Source organism: Cherax quadricarinatus, chromosome 100 (genome assembly GCF_038502225.1).
Source record: "Cherax quadricarinatus isolate ZL_2023a chromosome 100, ASM3850222v1, whole genome shotgun sequence".
NCBI lineage: Eukaryota > Metazoa > Arthropoda > Malacostraca > Decapoda > Parastacidae > Cherax > Cherax quadricarinatus.
The window spans coordinates 6313830-6338228 of record NC_091391.1 but is presented as its reverse complement, the minus strand read 5'-3'; the positions used below and the strand labels follow the sequence as shown (position 1 = coordinate 6338228).

The 24399-nt window shown below is 43.1% G+C and overlaps 1 long non-coding RNA gene across 3 annotated transcripts in view; it reads right to left on the bottom strand.

Moving 5' to 3' along the window:
* Window positions 1–9373, bottom strand: part of LOC138851108 (uncharacterized) — a 53390-nt gene extending 44017 nt beyond the window's left edge. For all 3 annotated transcript variants that reach the window (XR_011390989.1, XR_011390990.1, XR_011390988.1), the window contains exon 1: window positions 9299–9373. This is a non-coding gene — a long non-coding RNA (uncharacterized lncRNA). The remainder of the gene's footprint in view (window positions 1–9298) is intronic.
* Between the last annotated feature and the right edge of the window lie 15026 nt (window positions 9374–24399).

Sequence of the window (24399 nt, the reverse complement as noted above, 5' to 3'; positions counted from 1 at the left end):
CACCAATCCCTCTAAAACTGCACAACACTTCAACTATTTACGCTGAAACGATGCACTGGGATGTCCGTTCGCTGCTCTGGTATCTTCTCAAAGCATTCACACTGAGTTCTACCCTGGGTTTTGTAACTGATGGCGATCTTGCTTCTTAGAACCCTTTCAAAAATTTTTATGATGTGGGACATTAGTGCTATCGGTCTGTAGTTCTTAGATATTGCTTTACTGCCCCCTTTGTGGAGTGGAGCTATGTCTGTTGTTTTTAGCAGCTGTGGGACAACCCGTGTCCAAGCTCCCTCTTCATAAGATGTTAAAAGCACATGATAGCGGCTTCTTGTAGTTCTTGATGAACACGTTGTTCCAAGAGTCTGGGCCTGGAGCAGAGTGGATGGGCATGTCATTTATCGCCTTTTCGAAGTCATTTGGTGTCAGGATAATATCAGATAGGTTTGTGTCTACTAAATTCTGTGGCTCTAAAAAAATTCATTTAGGTCTTCGACTCTGACTGGTTAGCGGCTTACTAAATACCGACTCATATTGGGACTTGAGTAGCTCATTCATTTCTTTGCTGTCATCTGTGTAGGATCCATCTCGTTTAATTAGGGGCCCAATACTGGATGTTGTTCCCGACTTTGATTTGGTATAAGAAAAGAAATACTTTGGGTTTCTTTCAATTTCATTTATGGCTTTTAGTTCTTCCTGCATTTCTTGACTCCTGTAAGATTCCTTTAGCTTTAGTTCAATGTTTGCTATTTCTCTGATTGGTGTCTCCCTACGTATTGCAGATATATTGGCCTCCTTTAGCCGCTCTGTTATTCTTTGCCTTCGCCTGTACAGTAGGGCCCCACTTATATGGCAGGTTAGGTTCCAGGCTACCACCGTAAAGCTGAAATCGCCGTAAAGTGGAACACCCTTTTTTTTTCACTTATAAATGCATACAAATACTAGATAACAAGTTTACACTAACATATATTAAGTTAGCAATAGAACTAGGCATCAAAAAACAATAAAAAAGTACAATACACACATAGTGCACTCATTACTTACCCTAAAATATTTATAGTCTTAATCTAAGGTGAGACAAGTAGTATTTATTGTAAAAAATCAAGTGTGGTATGTATGGTAGTCAGTGTGAAAATTTGTGTGGGCTGCCTCCAAGTGAGTCACCTACCCTGGCAAACTCTGTTGACACCGAGCTCTGAGGTGGGTACCTCAGCCTCACAAGGGGCTTATAGGACAGATTTTCACAAATGATTGATGTTGCAAGAAACTCGCCTGCATGCACGTGTAAAGGACTAACTTACTTGGTGTTGCAGCATATATCCTGATCTTCAACTTCCCTAAGCTTAGCCTTAGCCCCTCTGGACTTTCCCTCAGAAACCACGTGCAACCGGGAGCCTTAATTCCTGCAATATTCAATCGTTATTAGTGTCCTGCCTGCACCTCAGAAATTCCTATATCCAAGAGGGTATGTATCCCCTAGTATAACTATGCAGACATGGACACTAGCTTCCAGACTGCTCTGAGACACTGGTACTGCCTGCTGCACACCGGGCCCACAGATCAACTCACTCACAATCTCCCCAGACACTGGCCAGAAATCTACGAGATAAAAGTGGAGGTCTTGTCTTACTGTATGGGCCTGATGGAGGTCATCTACGGTACATCGAGGTGCCTCTACCAGATTTCCCCAGGTCTCAGATGTGAAGACACGTGGGGGGCGCCGTCTGCTGATCACGACACGTCTTGTCCAGTTGGTGTCTGTCTTAAGAAGAACGAGCTGGTCTCTCTTCCATACCCTCGTCTCTTCGTTCAAACTAGGGCTGCCAGTTCTCCCTAGCTAACTTATCCTAGTGTTTGCCTACATTATCGGCCTATTACTACCTATGTTAAGGTCTTAGGTCTACATTATTATTATCTACAGTTGCCTTAGTAAACCTAATATTAATATACTAACAGTAAAACTACCTACTCCTTCCCTGAAGGGTAAATCTATAAATTAAATACATGCCTACCATCAATCGCCAACCTGGGGAGAGAAATGTGTTTATGTTCGGGGAGAACGCTTTTTGTTTGGGTGAGTTATAAGGGCCACACAGCTCAGCCGTCCCATTACGGCTATGCTGGGACCCCTTCGTACGTCGTATCTGTCCTGTGGAACTTTAGGGACCAAATAAATTTCCACATCCTCCCGCCGGCGAAGGTAGGCGCTAAGTCTAAATCAAGTTCACATTCCGCGAGCCCCCACAGCAGACCCTGGACACGAGTGCCGTCCGGCCACTCTCGTCGAGCAGACTCCGGTCTAACTTCAACCGTCCAGTTTCCCCTGCGTGGACCTCTGGGGGTGTAAACTTGTTGGTTCCGGTGGTCTTAGCACCCTTTCCTTTAACTTTAACGTCTTTCGTATGTCTACCCTTGACTGAGTGGCTCCGTACTTTCCCACCCAGTGGCCCACATGCCCTGGTAGCCTTTCCTCCCACTGTTACGAGGTTCCCTGGATTTAATGGCAATCTATCTCCCTCTTTACGTACCCTGTAAAAGTGTTTTCCCAAGGTGGCCGAGTGTTCATCACTACCTACCTGGTTCAGCTTCCCTGGCGGTTCATAGTGTATACTGGTATTCATTATCACTACTCCCCCAGCTATCATGGGGACAGCTTCTCCTCTATCTGGCATGGCAGGGAATTCAGGTGGAATCCTGCCACCTATGATGTATCCTACTGGGGATCTGTATAAACCAATTCCTTCCTTAAACGTCCGTCGTGTAGACAGGAAGTCATCTATATGATTGGCTCCCACCAGGATACCTACATTTCTGACCGTGTCAGTGGTAATTCCCTGGTCTGCCAGCTTCACGTCAAGGTCTTTCAATCGCTTAGCTGCTGCAGCAAGACCTCTCGCTGTAATTGCCGTGGGTAATGTCTCTACCACCAAGGCTGTAATGTCTCTGCGATGTCCACCTAATTTGACTGTGACATCCACCACATCATAAGATTTGGGTGGGACCTGACTTATAGCCCCTCCCAACATCATACTAACTTTCTTTGTGGCCTTCAACTTTAATTTAGCCACCAACTTCTTTGTTATCAAGGATACTTGTGCTCCTGGGTCAAAGAATAATCGGGTTGTTTCGGACCTGTGCCCACTCACAACCTTTGCCATGACTGTAGGTAGGGAAGCACCTCCGTGATTCTCACTCGGATTAGAGACTTCACTCCCACTAATCACGCTGGCTACCATTTCAGGCTCAGACTCACTTTCTATCTCTACCTGAGAGATATCCCTACTAGCCTGGGGTTCCCTTAAATTATTGGGACATAGTGCACTATGGTGCTTACCTTTGCAACAGACTCGACACTCACTGAGCTGGGTGCCACAGTCTCTCGCAAAGTGTTCCCCACAACACTTGAAGCAGAGTCTCAACTCCCTTAGTCTCTGTTGCCTACTGCTCAGTGTCATATACTCCGAGCAACTCGTGCTAGCATGTTCGCCTTCGCAGAACACACACATTCTGGCATGAGTGCCTCTGAGGTTCTGCTTAGAGGTTCTTACCTTAGACACCTCTTTACCATAGTACACTCCAACGTTAGTCATATGAACTTTAGACTGATCTCTCGAGATCTTTGAGCAACTTTCTGGGGTTTTATGTGGCGATGGTGGTGACTCTTCTCTCACACCTATACTCAAATGAGAAACGAGATCTCCCAACCCCTCAACAATTTGTTTTATCGTGAACCTATTCGTCCGATATTTTAAGTGCAACTCATGCACTGTAGTGCTAGCCAGTTTCCTCTGAATCACCTGGCTAAGGACCCATTCTGAATCATCCTCATCATGCAAATCTTTGAAACTATTTGTCAAGCTCATAACTTCAATACGGAACTTCTCTAGGCTTTGACGGTCATGTCGGCAAGCCTCTAGATCCAACAACCGATAAAGTATAGCTACCTTTATCTCCTCAGTGTTGCCAAACATGTCTTCTAATTGGTCTTTGGCATGTTGGTAATTAGTGTCAGTGTCATGCCCCTATGGTTAACCTTTCTTTAATATTACATTGCGGTTATTTCCTTTAATAGCTAAATTGGAAATGAACGTCCTTGTATTATTAAGGCTAATTCTTATTAACAATTAGTATTATAATTTATGTAACATGGCCATAAGTTTAATTGGAGGTATAGTAACCTGCCTGCCGCCCGGTGTGCCGGTGTATGGTTAGCCGTGATGTTCGATGGTTATACCCCCCCTTCCCCCCCCTTTATGTTCAACTACTCTGAGTGTTGGTGAGTCACATCACGTGACCCACTTTACCTGTATGCTCAAGGTTGAGGGACGAGCAGTGAAGAAGTATCAGCCCACGAGAACACTCCTGCTCGTCTCTGGTAACTGGCCAAGGTTTATAATCCGGCCTGGACATATTCTGTTTTATTCTGACTGCTTCCAATTGGGAAACAAGACTTCATACATTAAAGTAATCTCTATATACATATATGTTATATCTAGGATCTCCTCCTAATCATCTGTTATGAAAGCCTTATATATATTTTGGATAATATAGAACATGCATTCTTAACTTATATACGATAATTCGTATATTATTTCTGGCTTTTGTTGTATTATGAATATACTTAATTAAAATTAGGCACTCCGGAGGATCACTATTATTACCCTAACCTTTCTGACCAAAGTTGTTATGCTCTAAAAAGAAGGAAATAGTGGTTACAATACTTGGAGTGTAACAGTCAGTAATCTGGTAGTGCCAGACCAGGTCTAAGGCTTTACCCTTGAGCTGCGACCGCAAATACTGCAATTTGACGGCATCTGACAAATCGTTCCTGTCATCTATCTGGGCTTTAAACTGATCCCAGAAAGCAATGTACTCAGTTAAGGTTCCGTCAAATGTCGGTAAATTCAACTGGGGCAACCTGGGCAACATATTGACAGGTGTGTGGCTGTTTGGGGTACCTGCGGTGTTCAACATCACCCTTGGAATACTAGCCTTTAATTTAACTTATCTTTGTACATATTCATCTCCTGATGACAATCTACATCATCCTTAGTGAATTCGTCCAGAGCCTGCTGAAGACTACCCTGGGATTCATTATCCTCAATAGCCTGTAGCTCATATGCTGAGAATGCTTGTTCATAGGCTTCCCATTTTTCCCCCAAACTCTTCAAGCAGTCTTGCAAATCATCGCAGTCTACGTTACTGCGTTGGCAAGTAGCCTTGCACCTGTTATGCGTTCTGTTCAGATGCCCTTTGTATGCCGCTACTGATCGTTTTAATTTTGTTAACACTGAACCAGACTCTCCTGAACCCCCATCTGCCATTGTCAAAGTTTAATGAGGAGTGTGACACTAATTGTACTTTACCCAGTCCACCCCACAGCACGTCACGGTGTTAGGTAAGAATGAACGAGTCTTAAGGCTTCTCAACAAGCTTAACAATTCCCTTTGTTATATTGACTCTACTCTGACTTACAATGTACACTGTTAGCTCTCAAATCCCAATCAAAATGTGTATCGATGTGAAAGCTTAACCTAGCACTTTCCTGTACAATGCCAGCAAATAATTACAGGACTTAACCTAGTCTCAGGTACAATTCACAAATCCCACATTAAAATGAATCAAAGACAATGAAAATCACACAATAAAAGTGCAGTATACAAATTAAAATCACTTGGTTAACACAAATAAATTCAACAAATCAACTTGTGAAACAGTAAATGAATAATGTATGTAGACAGCTTGGCCTAACTGTGCCCAGCTTAGTCAGTCTAGCGTGGATGGTTGGATAAGGTAAATCCTAACCTATAGCTAGTGTGCTAGAGCTTAAACCTGGCTTTATAACTCCCTGTAAATAATAACTAGGTTAAATCTGTCCTAGCTACTATAACTTTTGTAAATATTGCACAAGCCTAGCCTAACTGTGGCTACCTTGCAAATCCACTGTAAGTAATTAACCCACAAGTCTCCTACTCTGGATTACTTGTAATCACTGTAAATAATTATTTTTATTTATTTATTTATTTCCAATTTGAGCACACATACAGAGGTACAAAAAAATACAGATAAGAGCAGCATGCCAAAGCCACTTATACTATGCATAGCATTACGGGCTGGCTTAAAATTAACTTAAGATTAACTAAGCAATGATGAAATCAGTGATAAGACATTAATGTAAACAGATTACTATAAAGCACAAGTGAGTATTACAAAGACAGGTCATATGGTTGCATTCAGTTAGGTAGTGATTCTGTTAGGTAGTGTATTTAAAAAATAATAAAGTTAGATTGGGTTTTAGGTTTAACATTTATGTGATATAATTGTGAGAAACATTTAAGATATACAATTTATAAGGTTCAGTTATTCAGTATTTATTTGGTTTTGGGTGAGTAAGTGATCTTTGAGAAGAGACTTGAATTTATAAACAGGTAGTGTTTCTTTTATATTTACAGGTAATGAATTCCAGATTTTAGGGCCTTTTATGTGCATTGAGTTTTTGCATAGTGTGAGATGGACACGAGGAACATCAAAGAGTGATCTGTGCCTTGTGTTATGGTCATGTGTTCTGTTGAGGGAGGGTTAATATCAGAGTTAAGTGTTCTATGTATGTAATAGGTGCAGTAATAAGTATGGATGTTTTGTATGGTGAGTAGGTTTAGTGTATTGAATATTGGTGGAGTGTGCTGCCTGTAGTGAGAATTTGTTATCATTCTAACTGCAGCCTTTTGTTGGGTAATTAGTGGTCTGAGATGGTTAATTGTTGTTGAGCCCCATGCACAAATTCCATAGGTGAGATAGGGGTAAATAAGAGAGTGATATAGGGCCAGGAGGGCTGACTGTGGAACATAGTACCGTATCTTCGATAGTATGCCTACAGTCTTGGAAATTTTCTTAGAAATTTGATGTATATGTATATGAAATTTGAGTCTATTATCAAGGTGGATTCCTAAGAATTTTCCCTCTGTTAGTTTTGTGATAGGTGATCCGTTTATCATTATGTTAAGAGGGACATCTGTAGCTCTGTTACCAAACTGAATGAAGTAGGTTTTGTCAATGTTTAGTGTAAGTTTGTTAGTCCTCATCCAGGTAAATATTTTCTGTAATTCGGTATTTACAGTATTGGCTAGCGTGACTGGGCTCGGGCGAGAGAAGACGTATGTAGTGTCATCTGCAAATAGTGTGGGTTTGAGTAATTGCGAAGCATTTGGAAGGTCATTTATGTATAGGAGAAAGAGAAGAGGGCCAAGGACACTTCCCTGTGGGACACCAACTGTAATTGGTTGCGCAGAAGAGTTTGCCCCATTTGCGTACACATATTGGCTTCTGTTGCTGAGGTAAGACTTTAGGTAGTTGAGGGAGTGCCCTCTTATACCGTAGTGTGACAATTTTACGTGGAGCAAGTCATGGTCAACTGTATCAAAAGCTTTACTTAAGTCAATGAAGATCCCCAGTGGGACTTCTTTTTTCTCTATTGCAGTGTATATATGTTCTAGCATGTGTATAATAGCATCATTAGTATTTTTATTAGGCCTGAATCCAAATTGGCAGGGGTTGAGTATGTTTTGGGAGATAAGGTAGGAGTAGATTCGTTTCTGAATTAATTTTTCGAAGATTTTTGAGAGAGGGTGTAAGTTGGATATTGGCCTATAGTTATTCAACTCTGTTTGGTCTCCTCCTTTGTGGATCGGGGTGACCCTTGCTATTTTGAGTACTGTAGGGAAGGTGGAGGATTCAATGGATTTGTTAAAGAGTGTTGCAATGATTGGTGATAGCACTTGTGACACTTTTTTGTATATAAAGGGTGGTAAGGTATTTAAATCTCCTGCCTTGTTTTTTAGTGCGTTGATAATAAGGGAGACTTCGTATGGGTTAGTCGGAGCTAGGAACTAACACAAGCTTCTCTAGCCTAGCCTAGTGGCCCGGTGGCCTGGTGGCTAAAGCTCCCGCTTCACACACGGAGGGCCCGGGTTCGATTCCCGGCGGGTGGAAACATTTCGACACGTTTCCTTACACCTGTTGTCCTGTTCACCTAGCAGCAAATAGGTACCTGGGTGTTAGTCGACTGGTGAGGGTCGCATCCTGGGGGACAAGATTAAGGACCCCAATGGAAATAAGTTAGACAGTCCTCGATGACGCACTGACTTTCTTGGGTTATCCTGGGTGGCTAACCCCCCGGGGTTAAAAATCCGAACGAAATCTTATCTTATCTTATATTACCTGGCCTGCCTATAAATTACTGCAAATAACAACTTCTGTGTATATTCAGCTTGGCCTAGCTTTGTGTAACTTTGGGCCTAGGAGTGCTAACTTAACCTAACTCTGTTAAACTGGTTCCTAACTGTGGCCTAGCTATGATAGCTTAACCTAGCTATTCCACATCACGGTTTTCGAAGGACCACTTTTGTGAAAATTTGTGAGGACTGCCTCCAAGTGAGTCGCCTACCCTGGCAAACTCTGTTGACACCGAGCTCTGAGGTGGGTACCTCAGCCTCACAAGTGGCTTATAGGACAGATTTTCACAAATGATTGATGTTGCAAGAAACTCGGCTGCATGCACGTATAAAGGACTAACTTACTTGGTGTTGCAGCATATATCCTGATCTTCAACTTCCCTAAGCTTAGCCTTAGCCCCTCTGGACTTCCCCTCAGAAACCATGTGCAACCGGGAGCCTTAATTCCTGCAATATTCAATCGTTATTAGTGTCCTGCCTGCACCTCAGAAATTCCTATATCCAAGAGGGTATGTATCCCCTAGTATAACTATGCAGACACGGACACTAGCTTCCAGACTGCTCTGAGACACTGGTACTTACTGGGCATGCACTGCCTGTTGCACACCGGGCCCACAGATCAACTCACTCACAATCTCCCCAGACACTGGCCAGAAATCTACGAGATAAAAGTGGAGGTCTTGTCTTACTGTATGGGCCTGACGGAGGTCATCTACGGTACATCGAGGTGCCTCTACCAGATTTCCCCAGGTCTCAGATGTGAAGACACGTGGGGGGCGCCGTCTGCTGATCACGGCACGTCTTGTCCAGTTGGTGTCTGTCTTAAGAAGAGCGAGCTGGTCTCTCTTCCATACCCTCATCTCTTTGTTCAAACTAGGGCTGCCAGTTCTCCCTAGCTAACTTATCCTAGTGTTTACCTACATTATCGGCCTATTACTACCTATGTTAAGGTCTTAGGTCTACATTATTATTATCTACAGTTGCCTTAGTAAACCTAATATTAATATACTAACAGTAAAACTACCTACTCCTTCCCTGAAGGGTAAATCTATGAATAAATAAGTGCCTACCATCAATCGCCAACCCGGGGAGAGAAATGTGTTTATGTTCAGGGAGAACGCTTTTTGTTTGGGTGAGTTATAAGGGCCACACAGCTCAGCCGTCCCATTACGGCTATGCTGGGACCCCTTTGTACGTCGTATCTGTCCTGTGGAACTTTAGGGACCAAATAAATTTCCACAGTCAGCCAGGCTAACATACCAGGCCAACCCACCCACATATATATTCTATGATATTTAAGCATCCCAGAGCAATAAAATGTATATACAGTTCACTCATTACTTACCTTAAAATATTTGTAGTTTTAATGTAGGGTCAGGAGTAAGTAAATGAGATAAAACGAATAAATGAGAGAGAAAGAATGAGTGCATGAGAGGGGACAGGCGCAGATTATTATTATTATAATCAAGGAGGAAGCGCTAAACCCGGAGGATTATACAGCGCCTGGGGGGGGGATGTGGAAGGCATTCAGGCTTAATTCGGGGAACTGGAGCACAGATCCAATTCCCTAAATCAAGAGCCCCTCACCAACATCAAGGAACCTTCATTGAGGGGGACAGGCGCAGTTATGTAAACAAACCAGGAGAAGGTAAGTTTTGTAAACAAACAAAGTGTACACGTCTGGTTTGTGTACAAGTTACATTGTGTACAGGTTGTCTCTACATTGATAAGGTAGAATAAATAAAGAAGAACACTTCCCATTTTTGGGTTATCCTAGGTTCTCTACACATATGCTGCTATGTATGATAATTCTATGTAACTGTATTTGTGTATACCTGAATAAACTTACTTACTTACTTACTTATTAACATCATTTTGAGAAGAAATGATGCTCTGAGTGAAGGCAATGGTAATAAGTCACTCTGACTTTTTTGGGTTATCCTAGGTTCTCTACACATATGTTGTTATGTATGATAATCTATGTAACTGTATTTGTGTATACCTGAATAAACTTACTTACATACATACGAAAGGAATAATTTTCTACAGTTACCCCCAGTAACACATTTTCTCTTATGTTAGATTAGAGAAAATGTTATTCTTGCCGTCACTTGTACAAGTTATCTGGCTCCCACATCTCATATTTATGTTTATTTATTCTACTGTGGGGTGTATTTATCATCTTTTTATGTGATTGTTGTGATAGAAACACAGGCCTTATCTCTAGGCTTTATTGAACATATTATTATTATTATTACAATCAAGGGGGAAGCGCTAAACCCGGAGGATTATACAGCGCCTGGGGGGGGGGGATGTGGAAGACATTCAGGCTTAATTTGGGGAACTGGAGCACAGATCCAATTCCCTAAATCAAGAGCCCCTCACCAACATCAAGGAACCGTCCTTGAGGGGTTTATTGAACATAGAATCTTCATAGTACTTCTGCAACAACAAAATATAATGACTAGTACATCTAATAACGGCTTCTACAGGGATGGTGATGTCTTGCATATATCAAGAGAAAAGTTATAACTACAGGCCACATATTTAAACTCACCATGTAATCTGCATCACTAATATAGGGATAGTAGAAGAGAAGAGAATCACACACCAAGTGTTGGCGCCCATGACACACACCAAACTGTTGTTGTTGTTAAGGGCCCCGAGAGGTGGTGCAGTATTATCCTGCTGCTGCTCCCCACAGGACCAGTATCACTACAATCTCCCCCTTCTAAAATATCAGAGACAGTAATCTCCCAAACTGTTAGGTGGGCGACGTACACGTCCCGACCTTCGTAGCCCTTGAGGCTCTTCACCAGGTTCAATATTTTCCAGCGGGGTTTGACTAACTGCTGGAGCAGAATCCTCTATTTCCGTAGGGGTAGTCTCAAGGGGCTTTCCAGGAGAAAACGAAGCATCTTTCACATCTATTGGTGTATCTTGAGATTCCACACTAATGGGGATTTCAACTGGGGCTAAATGTCTTGTAGATACTGTAGTCTCTTCACCATTTTGGTAGCGAATGTGGGCGTAATGTGGATTAGCTTGCAGGAGCTCTACCTCTTCCACTAAAGGATCCGTCTTGTTCATCCTACGGTGACTCTTCAGGAGAACGGGTCCAGGATGACATAACCAAGTGGGCACGGAGGCTCCCATAGAGGAACGACGTGAATAGTTGAGGAGTCTTTCATGAGGGGTTGCATTAGTAGCTGTGCACAGCAATGATCTAATAGAGTGAAGAGCATCAGGTAGGACAGTTTGCCAGTGTTGAACAGGTAGATTGCGCGACTTCAATGTCATTGTAACTGCCTTCCATATAGTACCATTGAACCGCTCCACTTGACCATTGCCTTGAGGGTTGTAGCTTGTTGTTCTGCTGCAGGCAATACCTTTGCTAGACAAAAACTCCTGAAGTTCGTTACTCATGAACGAGGATCCCCTGTCTGAATGGATATAAGCTGGCATACCAAAAATAGAGAACAACTGTGAAAGACAACTAATAACAGTTGAAGCAGTCATATTTGCACAGGGGAATACAAAGGGAAACCTTGAATATTCATCTACTATGTTAAGGAAATACCTATTCTGATTTGTGCTTGGTAGAGGTCCTTTGAAATCTATATTCAGTCTCTCGAAAGGCTGGGTGGATTTTATGAGATGAGTCTTCTCTGGCTGATGAAAGTTTGGCTTGCACTCTGCACATACTCTGCATGCTCTGATCACTTGTCGCACATCTTCCACTGAGTAGGGCATGTTCTTTGATTTGACAAAATGGTACAGGCGTGTAACTCCTGGGTGACACAAAGCCTTGTGGAGCGCTGAGAGTGATTGCAAATCATGACATGCTGCTCCACAGTGGGACCTAGAGAATGCATCAGGTGAGATGTTCTCTTGACCCGGTCGGTACAGAATATTTATTTATTTATTTATTTATTATAAATTTGTGCACACATACAGAGGTACAAAAAAATACAGATAAGAGCAGTATGCCAAAGCCACTTATACTATGCATAGCATTACGGGCTGGCTTAAAATTAACTTAAGATTAACTAAGCAATGATGAAGTCAGTGATATTGTAAACACTATAAAGCACAAATGAGTAACAGGTCATGGTTGCTTGCATTACTATAAAGCACAAGTGAGTATTACAACAGGACAGCTGTACATTATGAAGGTATTCTGTTAGGTAGTGTATTTAAAAAAATAATAAAGTTAGATTGGGGTCCTAGGTTTAACATTTATGTGATATAATTGTGAGTAACATATAGGATATACAATTTATAAGGTTCAGTTATTCAGTATTTATTTGGTTTTGGGTGAGTAAGTGATCTTTGAGTAGAGACTTGAATTTATAAACAGGTAGTGTTTCTTTTATATTTACAGGTAATGAATTCCAGATTTTAGGGCCTTTTATGTGCATTGAGTTTTTGCATAGTGTGAGATGAACACGAGGAACATCAAAGAGTGATCTGTGCCTTGTGTTATGGTCATGTGTTCTGTTGAGGTTGGCAAGGAGATGTTTGAGGGGAGGGTTAATATCAGAGTTAAGTGTTCTATGTATGTAATAGGTGCAGTAATAAGTATGGATGTTTTGTATGGTGAGTAGGTTTAGTGTATTGAATATTGGTGGAGTGTGCTGCCTGTAGTGAGAATTTGTTATCATTCTAACTGCAGCCTTTTGTTGGGTAATTAGTGGTCTGAGATGGTTAACTGTTGTTGAGCCCCATGCACAAATTCCATAGGTGAGATAGGGGTAAATAAGAGAGTGATATAGGGCCAGGAGGGCTGACTGTGGAACATAGTACCGTATCTTCGATAGTATGCCTACAGTCTTGGAAATTTTCTTAGAAATTTGTTGTATATGTGTATGAAATTTGAGTCTATTATCAAGGTGGATTCCTAAGAATTTTCCCTCTGTTAGCTTTGTGATAGGTGATCCGTTTATCATTATGTTAAGAGGGACATCTGTAGCTCTGTTACCAAACTGAATGAAGTAGGTTTTGTCAATGTTTAGTGTAAGTTTGTTAGTCCTCATCCAGGTAGATATTTTCTGTAATTCGGTATTTACAGTATTGGCTAGTGTGACTGGGCTCGGGTGAGAGAAGACGTATGTAGTGTCATCTGCAAATAGTGTGGGTTTGAGTAATTGCGAAGCATTTGGAAGGTCATTTATGTATAGGAGAAAGAGAAGAGGGCCAAGGACACTTCCCTGTGGGACACCAACTGTAATTGGTTGCGCAGAAGAGTTTGCCCCATTTGCGTACACATATTGGCTTCTGTTGCTGAGGTATGACTTGAGGTAATTGAGGGAGTGCCCTCTTATACCATAGTGTGACAATTTTACGTGGAGCAAGTCATGGTCAACTGTATCAAAAGCTTTACGTAAGTCAATGAAGATCCCCAGTGGGACTTCTTTTTTCTCTATTGCAGTGTATATATGTTCTAGCATGTGTATAATAGCATCATTAGTATTTTTATTAGGCCTGAATCCAAATTGGCAGGGGTTGAGTATGTTCTGGGAGATAAGGTAGGAGTAGATTCGTTTATGAATTAGTTTTTCAAAGATTTTTGAGAGAGGGTGTAAGTTGGATATTGGCCTATAGTTATTCAACTCTGTTTGGTCTCCTCCTTTGTGGATCGGGGTGACCCTTGCTATTTTGAGTACTGTAGGGAAGGTGGAGGATTCAATGGATTTGTTAAAGAGTGTTGCAATGATTGGAGATAGCACTTGTGACACTTTTTTATATATAAAGGGTGGTAAGGTACTTAAATCTCCTGCCTTGTTTTTCAGTGCATTGATAATAAGGGAGACTTCGTATGGGTTAGTCGGAGCTAGGAACAGTGTGTTCGGGTAGTTGCCGGTGAGGTAGTTATTTGGTGGGGTATCTGAGCTTGGGATTTTATGGGCAAGGTTTTGTCCTATAGTGGAGAAGAAATCATTGAGTCTGTTTGCTGTTTCTGTTGGTGGGAGTTGGGGTTCATCTGATTTTGCTAATTTTATTTCGCTATTTCGTGATATCTTTTTTGTTCCCAGAATTTCAGATAGTGTTTTCCAGGTCTTTTTTATATCACCTCGTAAGTTGGATAATCTGTTCTCATAATACAATTTTTTTGCCCTTCTTATCAGGCTGGTTAGGATTGACGAGTAACGTTTTGTTTGGTCTCTGGTTATGTGACCCATTCTGTACTGTTTTTCATATTGGTGTTTTGTATTTATGGATTTGAGAATGCTGGGTGTTAGCCAGGGACTGTTCAGTCTCTTTGCTGTCATCTGTTTAGTTTTTTTAGGGCAGTGCTTGTTATAGAGGTATTGGGTCTTTTTTAGAAAATTATTAATACATTCGTCAATATCTGTATAGATTTCTAGCTCAGTGTGCCAATCAATGTTTGCTAATGCTGTTGCGAAGTTATTAATGGCTGCCTCATTGTAAAGTCTGAAGGTGACTTTAGTAGTGTCTTGGGGTAGTTTACCAAGAGTTGTTATGAGGAAAGTAGGGTAGTGGTCTGTGGTATTATCTGTAATTATGCCTGATTTTAAAGGGGATATGGTGTTGGTCCAGATGTGGTCAAGTAGGGAAACACTAGTCTCTGTAACTCTTGTAGGTTTTGTTACTGTTGGTAGTAACATACAGTTACTCATTGTGTTTGTGAATTCAGTAACGTGAGGGTCCTGGTCTTGCAGGAGATTTATATTGAAGTCACCTGAGAGTAGTAAGTGATCTTTGTTCATGCGTGCATCAGTTATCATACTTCCTAGATTTTGACTAAATTGGCTAATGTTTGACTGTGGAACTCTGTAGATGTTTATCAATGTGAGAGGTTTTTGTAGGTATTTGGATTTGAATTTAGCTATTATATATTCCCCATGTTCATCCCTTGTGCAAGTATTAGTGATACATTCTAGTTGGTCTGAGTAGTATATGGCTGTGCCACCCCCTTGTTGGTCTGGCCTACAGTTGTGTATGGCTGTGTAACCAGGAATGGCATAGACATCTGTACTATCAGGCTTTAGCCAGGTTTCAGTTAGTGTAATGATGGACATATTGGCATGTAAGGAATTTAGTAATGCTATGAGGTCATCGTAATGCTTGCTTAATGATCTGATATTGTAGTTAAAGATAGTTATGTTGTTGTTGGCACTGAGAAGTGCCTTTGATTGTTCTGCAGTGTAGTAATTACAGTAACTGTTTGATTCATTTAAGTCATTAAATAAGATAAAGTCATAACACGATAGTTCCATCCTCCAGCGTAATATCTTGTCATTCTTTATCCTACTTTTGTGCTTCTTGTCGAACATATACATCACGGACCGTTGGTCAGTCCTTATGGTGAAATGTCTACCAGTTAAATAATGCCTCCAGTGGCGAACTGCTTCTATGATGGCCTGGGCTTCCTTTTCTACAGCAGCGTAACATTTCTCTGATCCTTGAAAAGTTCTCGAAAAGAAGGCTACTGGTCGTCCTGCCTGAGATAAGACTGCAGCAATGGCAATGTCAGATGCATCCATTTCCACTTCGAATGGTAGGGACTCATCAATGGCTTGAACTACTGAGTTTTCAATGTCCTGTTTGAGAGTATGGAAAGCGGCTTCTGCTTCCTTTGTCACAGGAAATGTGGTAGCACTCAATGGGCGGACTTTACTTGAATAGTTGTAGATCCATTGTGAGTAATAAGCAAAGAGACCAAGAGTTCTTCGGAGTGACTTTTTGTCTTGAGGCATTGGAAGTTCCCGTAGAGGTCGTAGTCGTTCAGGGTCTGGGAATATTGAACCTCCTTCCACTACATAACCAAGGATACTAAGCCTTTTAGTTGAAAAAGTGCACCTTTCCTCATTGTAACGGGAGGGCTCAACATGGCCGACACGGCAGGTTGTGTAGCGGGCTAGCTGCGGGATTTTCAAGGATAGCTCCTGGTCAAAGAGGCTGACCAGGTCCCTACTTAACAGAACTCAGTGTGAATGCTTTGAGAAGATACCAGAGCAGCGAACGGACATCCCAGTGCATCGTTTCAACGTAAATAGTTGAAGTGTTGTGCAGTTTCAGAGGATTTGGTGTTGTCGAGTCAGGACCAGTCAGCGCCTCCCCCCTCTCCGCTGGGGGGGAGAGGGAGGGCGTGTGTAATAAAGAGTGACCCTCTCATAACGCCTCACCCCTGCCCGTCTCCCCCGACTCACCCACCCAACTCCCAGCGCCACCTCATCTGTAGAGGGTACTTCTCCCCTAACCCATGATGTCAGCGATGGCACTGCAGGGAGTGCCGGGCTCACAGGAACTTCCACTACAGGGACAGCATCGTGGAGTTCGACCGCGAGGCAGCTGTCAGGTGTGCCACAGGCAGTGTGTACTCAGTTCCTCAAGCTTCAACATCCGTGCACACGAGGGCCTGGGATCTTCAATCAACTTGGCGTCCACTAGGACGCTGACATGTCCCTAGGGGAGCTCTCCATCGGGCTGCTAACGGAGTCACTGGCTTCTTGGACCTCTTGGGGAGGGTCGATGGTGCTCGTGCAAGCAGCAGATCCCGGGGCAACTTGCTGCTGTTTGCAATGGCTGTCTACCGAGGAGAGACAGGCACCTAGCAACATCTGTTGTTGGGGCAATGGATGAATTCCCTGCTATGTTTGTTAACTGCTCATTACTCTGTAATTTGTCTATGATTGTAATCATGTGATAACGTGTTTATCATTCATTACCTTTGAAACTTGTCATGATTTTGACCAGCTCTACCTGGAGCTCATTACCTTTGTAAATTCTCATGATTAATGTGTTTATGATTCATTACCTTTGCAATTATTCATGAGTGTGACCAGCTCTACCTGGAGCTCATTACCTTTGTAACTTGGTCATGATTATGACCAGATCTAGTTCATTACCTTTGTAACTTGCTCAGCTATCAAAACTTTGGAGTCCAGTCCCTGGACCAATTATGTACCTCTGTAATCTTTTGACTACCACCCACAGGATGGGTATGGGGTGCATAATAAACATATTAAACTAACTAACCTCATTGTAACTGATATTTTTCTTCTTGGCGGCTTCCAAAAACTTATCAAGGTTTGCATCATGTTCCTCCTGGGTCTTGCCACAAATGGTAACATTATCTAAATACGTGTAAGTTCCCATGAGTTGCTCTTCCTGAATGAGTGAATCCATAATTCGTTGGAAGCAGGCTACCCCATTGGTGACTCCAAAAGGGACTCTGGTAAATACAGGCCATCACTAGCCTGAAATGCTGTGTATGGTTTATCTTCATTCCTTATAGGGACTTGATGATAGGCACTCTGTAGATCAATTGTGCTAAACACATAGTACTGAGCAATTTTGTTCACTGTATCATCAATTCGAGGTAGAGGGTACCCATCAAGAAGTGTAAATTTGTTGATTGTCTCAGAGTAATCGATAGCCAGTCTCCGTTTCCTATAACCATCTTTAACAACAACAACCTGTGCACGCCAAGGGGAATTACTCGGTTCTATAATACCCTCCTTCAGCAGCCTCTGAGTTTCTTTCTCAATGAACATCCGATCCTCATAAGAATAGCGGCGTGACTTAGCTGATATAGGATGGCAATCCGCGGTAAGATTTGCAAACAGCTTTGGTGGGTCTACCCTTAAAGTGCTAAGTCCACAGACAACAAGAGGAGGCAGCTCACCTCCATATGTTAAGGTGACACTACCATGCAGCTTCTGAAAGTCCTGACCAAGGATAACATCAGAGCACAGTTGTGGCAGAATAGCTAAATGTACATCTTGATAATCCTTTCCATTAACTCTGAGATTTACCTTACAAAACCCTAAGGTCTGAATAGAGAGAGATGTTGATGCCATGGAAACGGTACCTGATGAGTGATGTACAGTCAAGGAGTGGCGTTTAACTAAGTCAAGATTGATGAAACTCTCTGAGCTGCCACTATCAATAAGACCATCTACTTCTGTTCCTTTGATGAATACTTTCACAACTGCCTTTGACAGTGAATTTGGAGTAGCCGCAGAAGTCACTGTTGCTAGTGTCGCATGATCACTGGAATGTGTGGAGGCACTAGCTCTTGTTGATGCATTAGCACGACATACTTTAGCAAAGTGACCTTTCTTGTGGCATTTACGGCACATTGCTTCACGAGCAGGACACTTTGGACGTGGACGTCTTGAAAAACCACAAAAGAAACACACCGTACCTGCTGCTGCTGTCACTGAGGCAGGTTCCACAGTAACTTCATTGCAAGAGTCTTGGTCAGGAATTGCAACACTTACCACTCGAGAAGGCTGAGTGGTACTGTATACTTCAGAATTCTTCTGGGCTGAATCTAGAGCTCTTGCCTGGTCAAAGGCAGCGGCTAAGTCGAGAGTTTTATTCTCCAATAAACGCTGCCTTATTATTGGTGATTGCAGGCCACTGATAAAAGTATCCCTGATGGACTCTTCACAATACTGAGCAGCTGTCACTGCTTGGAAGTGACAGTCCTTACCTAAAATTTTCAGTGCTTGAAGGTATTCCTCTAAGGATTCATCAATCTGCTGGCGGCGAGTTGCAAGGCGATAGCGTGCAAAGATTTTATTTGTAGGTTTAATATACTGAGACTTGAGGGTTTTGATAACATCTTCGTAGGTATTACACTCAGAAATAGCCTCATATATCTTAGGTGACACAAAATTGATGAGCAGACTTAGTTTATCTAGATCTTCTTTAGGAAGGGCTCCCAAGAAGTATTCGAAAGTCTTAAACCAGTGCTTCCATTCCTGAGCAGCCGTTGATAAGCTGGGGTCACAGTCTAGCCTCTCAGGTTTCAGTAAACGCTCCATGTTGTGATGTAGTCTAGCGCAGGATCACCACCAGGTAGCCCAGGATTCTATGTTCAATAAATTGTTGTGATAGAAACACAGGTCTTATCTCTAGGCTTTATTGAACATAGAATCTTCATAGTACTTCTGCAACAACAAAATATAATGACTAGTACATCTAATAACGGCTTCTACAGGGATGGTGATGTCTTGCATATGTCAAGAGAAAAGTTATAACTACAGGCCACATATTTAAACTCACCATGTAATCTGCATCACTAATATAGGGATAGTAGAAGAGAAGAGAATCACACACCATGTGTTGGCGCCCATGACACACACCAAACTGTTGTTGTTGTTAAGGGCCCCGAGAGGTGGTGCAGTATTATCCTGCTGCTGCTCCCCACAGGAGCAGTATCACTACAGTGATGTATCGTGTTTATTATATAATTTTGATAAAATATCATGGATGGATTAATGAAAATGTGTATATTAACGTAATATACCACATTGAAAGAATTAAGAGTAAGACGGAGAATAGGATAGCAGATGAACAAGGAGGCTTTAGGAAAGGTAAGGGGTGTGTGGACCAGGTGTTTACAGTGAAACATATAAGTGAACAGTATTTAGATAAGGCTAAAGAGGTCTTTGTGGCATTTATGGATTTGGAAAAGGCGTATGACAGGGTGGATAGGGGGGCAATGTGGCAGATGTTGCAAGTGTATGGTGTAGGAGGTAGGTTACTGAAAGCAGTGAAGAGTTTTTACGAGGATAGTGAGGCTCAAGTTAGAGTATGTAGGAAAGAGGGAAATTATTTCCCAGACAAGGATGTGTGATGTCACCGTGGTTGTTTAATATATTTATAGATGGGGTTGTAAGAGAAGTAAATGCGAGGGTCTTGGGAGTTGTCACAGTTGCTCTTTGCTGATGACACTGTGCTCTTGGGAGATTCTGAAGAGAAGTTGCAGAGATTGGTGGATGAATTTGGTAGGGTGTGCAAAAGAAGAAAATTAAAGGTGAATACAGGAAAGAGTAAGGTTATGAGGATAACAAAAAGATTAGGTGATGAAAGATTGGATATCAGATTGGAGGGAGAGAGTATGGAGGAGGTGAACGTATTCAGATATTTGGGAGTGGACGTGTCAGCAGATGGGTCTATGAAAGATGAGGTGAATCATAGAATTGATGAGGGGAAAAGGGTGAGTGGTGCACTTAGGAGTCTGTGGAGACAAAGAACTTTGTCCTTGGAGGCAAAGAGGGGAATGTATGAGAGTATAGTTTTACCAATGCTCTTATATGGGTGTGAAGCATGGGTGATGAATGTTGCAGCGAGGAGAAGGCTGGAGGCAGTGGAGATGTCATGTCTGAGGGCAATGTATGGTGTGAATATAATGCAGAGAATTCATAGTTTGGAAGTTAGGAGGAGGTGCGGGATTACCAAAACTGTTGTCCAGAGGGCTGAGGAAGGGTTGTTGAGGTGGTTCGGACATGTAGAGAGAATGGAGCGAAACAGAATGACTTCAAGAGTGTATCAGTCTGTAGTGGAAGGAAGGCGGGGTAGGGGTCGGCCTAGGAAAGGCTGGAGGGAGGGGGTAAAGGAGGTTTTGTGTGCGAGGGTCTTGGACTTCCAGCAGGCATGCGTGAGCGTGTTTGATAGTAGTGAATGGAGACAAATGGTTTTTAATACTTGACGTGCTGTTGGAGTGTGAGCAAAGTAACATTTATGAAGGGATTCAGGGAAACCGGCAGGCCGGACATGAGTCCTGGAGATGGGAAGTACAGTGCCTGCACTCTGAAGGAGGGGTGTTAATGTTGCAGTTTAAAAACTGTAGTGTAAAGCGCCCTTCTGGCAAGACAGTGATGGAGTGAATAATGGTGAAAGTTTTTATTTTTCGGGCCACCCTGGCTTGGTGGGAATCGGCCAGTGTGATAATAAAAAAATAAAAATACCACATTTAATGAGACTCAGTGATGATGATTATAAGATAAGATAAGATAAGATAAGATTTCGTTCGGATTTTTAACCCCGGAGGGTTAGCCACCCAGGATGACCCAAGAAAGTCAGTGCATCATCGAGGACTGTCTAACTTATTTCCATTGGGGTCCTTAATCTTGTCCCCCAGGATGCCACCCACACCAGTCGACTAACACCCAGGTACCTATTTGCTGCTAGGTGAACAGGACAACAGGTGTAAGGAAACGTGTCGAAATGTTTCCACCCGCCGGGAATCGAACCCAGGACCTCCGTGTGTGAAGCGGGAGCTCTAGCCACCAGTCGTCTGCTACCACATCTCATTTATGTTTATTTATTCTACTGTGGGGTGTATTTATCATCTTTATATGTTATGCATCGTGTTTATTATATAATTTTGAAAAAATATCAAAGATGGATTAATGAAAGTGTGTATATTAACGTAATATACGACATTTAAATGAGACTCCGTGATTATTATTATCATTACTAATATGACGTCTGGAGACATAAAACACTCTTACTGATTTTAATGTGTACCTGCATGCCAGCACAGTATGTAAGTTTATTTAAGTACAGGTATACATAAGTATAATTATCAGAGTATATATAAAATATGAAATAACTTTTAAAAACACTTAAAATTTTGGAGTTTCCAGACATAATGGAGAGATTTAGTGCTTACAGATCTCACACAGAATGTAAACAAACCGGGTGGGGCACGGTGACCGTATTAGAAAGTCAGGTGGGGGGAGCCGTATAGCGAATTTTGGTCATAATTTGAAATGACCGTATTAGCGGAACGCCGTAAAGCGGGGCCCTACTGTATAAGGAGCGTCTTTCTCTTTCTAGTTTACATCTTCTCCTCCTTTTCCTTAGAGGAATAAGCCTTGTGCATACCTCTAGTGCAGATGCAAGGAGTTAGGGATGAAGGGAGTTAGAGATGCAGGGAGTTAGGGATGTAGGGAATTAGGGATGCAAGGAGTTAGGGATGCAGGGAGTTAGGAATGTAGGGAGTTAGGGATGCAGGGAGTTAGGGATGCTGGGAGTCAGGGATGCAAGGAGTTAGGGATGCTGGGAGTTAGGGATGCAGGGAGCTATGGATGCAGGGAGTTAGGGATGCTGGGAGTTAGTAATGCAGGGAGTTAGGAATGCAAGGAGTTAGGCATTCTTGGAGTTAGGGATGCAGGAAGTTAGGGATGTAGGGAGTTAGGGATGCAGGGAGTTAGGGATGCAGGGAGTTAGGGATGCTGGCAGTTATGGATGCAGAGAGTTATGGATGCAGGAAGTTAGGGATGCACGGAGATAGAGATGCAGGGAGTTAGGGATATAGGGAGTTAGGGATGCTGGGAGTTAGGGATGCAGGGAGTTATGGATGCAGGGAGTTAGGGATGCAGGGAGTTATGGATCCTGGGAGTCAGAGATGCAGGGAGTTATGGATGCAGGGAGTTAGGGATGCTGGGAGTTAGGGATGCAAATAGTTAGGGATGCAGGAAGTTAGAGATGCAGGGAGTTATGGATGCAGGGAGTTAGGGATGCACGGAGATAGAGATGCAGGGAGTTAGGGATATAGGGAGTTAGGGATGCTGGGAGTTAGGGATGCAGGGAGTTATGGATGCAGGGAGTTAGGGATGCAGGGAGTTATGGATCCTGGGAGTCAGGGATGCAGGGAGTTATGGATGCAGGGAGTTAGGGATGCTGGGAGTTAGCGATGCAGGGAGTTAGGGATGCAGGGAGTTAGGGATGCTGGGAGTTATGGATGCAGGAAGTTAGGGATGCAAAGAGTTAGGGATACAAGGAGTTAGGGATGCTGGGAGTTAGGGATGCAAGGAGGTAGGGATGCAAGGAGTTAGGGATGCAAGGAGTTAGGGATGCAGGGAGTTATGGATGCAGGAAGTTAGGGATGCAAAGAGTTAGGGATACACGGAGTTAGAGATGCAGGGAGTTAGGGATATAGGAAGTTAGGGATGCAAGGAGTTAGGGATGCTGGGAGTTAAGGATGCAGGAAGTTAGGGATGTAGGGAGTTATGGATGCAGGGAGTTAGGGATGCAAGGAGTTAGGGATGCAGGGAGTTAGAGATGTACTGAGTTAGGGATGCAAGGATATATGGATGCCAGGAGTTAGGGATGTAGGAAGTTAGGGATGCAGGGAGTTAGGGATGTAGGGAGTTAGGGATGCCAGGAGTTAGGGAAGCAGGGAGTTAGGGATGTAGGGAGTTAGGGACACAAGGAGTTAGGGATGCTGAGAGTTAGGGATGCAAGGAGTTAGGGATGCAGGAAGTTAGGGATGTAGGGAGTTAGGGATGTAGGGAGTTAGGGATGCAGGGAGTTAGGGATGCAAGGATATATGGATGCCAGGAGTTAGGGATGCAGGGAGTTAGGGATGCAGGGAGTTAGGGATGTGGGGAGTTAAGGATGTAGGGAGTTAGGGATGCAAGGAGTTAGGGATGTAGGGAGATAGGGATGCAAGGATATATGGATGCCAGGAGTTAGGGATTTAGGGAGTTATGGATGCAGGGAGTTAGGGATGCAAGGATATATGGATGCCAGGAGTTAGGGATGCAGGGAGTTAGGGATGCAGGAGGTTAGGGATGTAGGGAGTTATGGATGCAGGAAGTTGGGGATGCAAGGAGTTAGGGATGTAGGGAGTTAGGGATGTAGGGAGTTAGGGATCTGGGACTTAGGGATGCTGGGAGTTAGGGATGTAGGGAGTTAGGGATGCAGGAAGTTAGGGATGCTGGGACTTAGGGATGCTGGGAGTTAGGGATGCAGGGAGTTAAGGATGCAGAGAGTTAGGGATGTAGGGAGTTAGAGATGTAGGGAGTTTTGGATGCTGAGGATGCAGGGATTTAGGGATGCTGGGGGTTAGGCATACTGAGAGTTAGGGATGCTTTAAGGGAGTTAAGGATGCTGGGAGTTAGGGATGTTGGGAGTTAGGGATGCTGGGAGTTAAGGGATGCTGGGATGCAGTTAAGGGTGCTGGGAGGGAGTTAGGGATGCTGAATGGGAGCTAGGGATGCTGGGAGGGAGTTAAGGATGCTAGGAGTTAGGGATGCTAGGAGGGAGTTAGGGATGCTAGGAGGGAGTTGGGGATGCTAGGTGGGAGTTAGGGATGCCAGGAGGGAGTTAGAGATTCTAGGAGTGAGTTAGGGATGCAGTGAGGGAGTTAGGGATGCTGGGAGGTAGTTAGGGATGCTTGGAGTTAACGATGCTGGAAGGGAGTTAAGGATGCTGGAAGGGAGCTAAGGATGCTGGGAGGGAGTTGAGAATGCTGGGAGGGAGTTAAAGATATTAGGAGTTAGGGATGCTGGGAGTTAGGGATGCTAGGAGTTAGGGATGCTAGGAGTTAAGAATGTTGGGAGTTAATTAAGGATGCTGGGAGTTAAGGATGCTGGGAGGAAGTTAAGAATGCTGGGAGTTA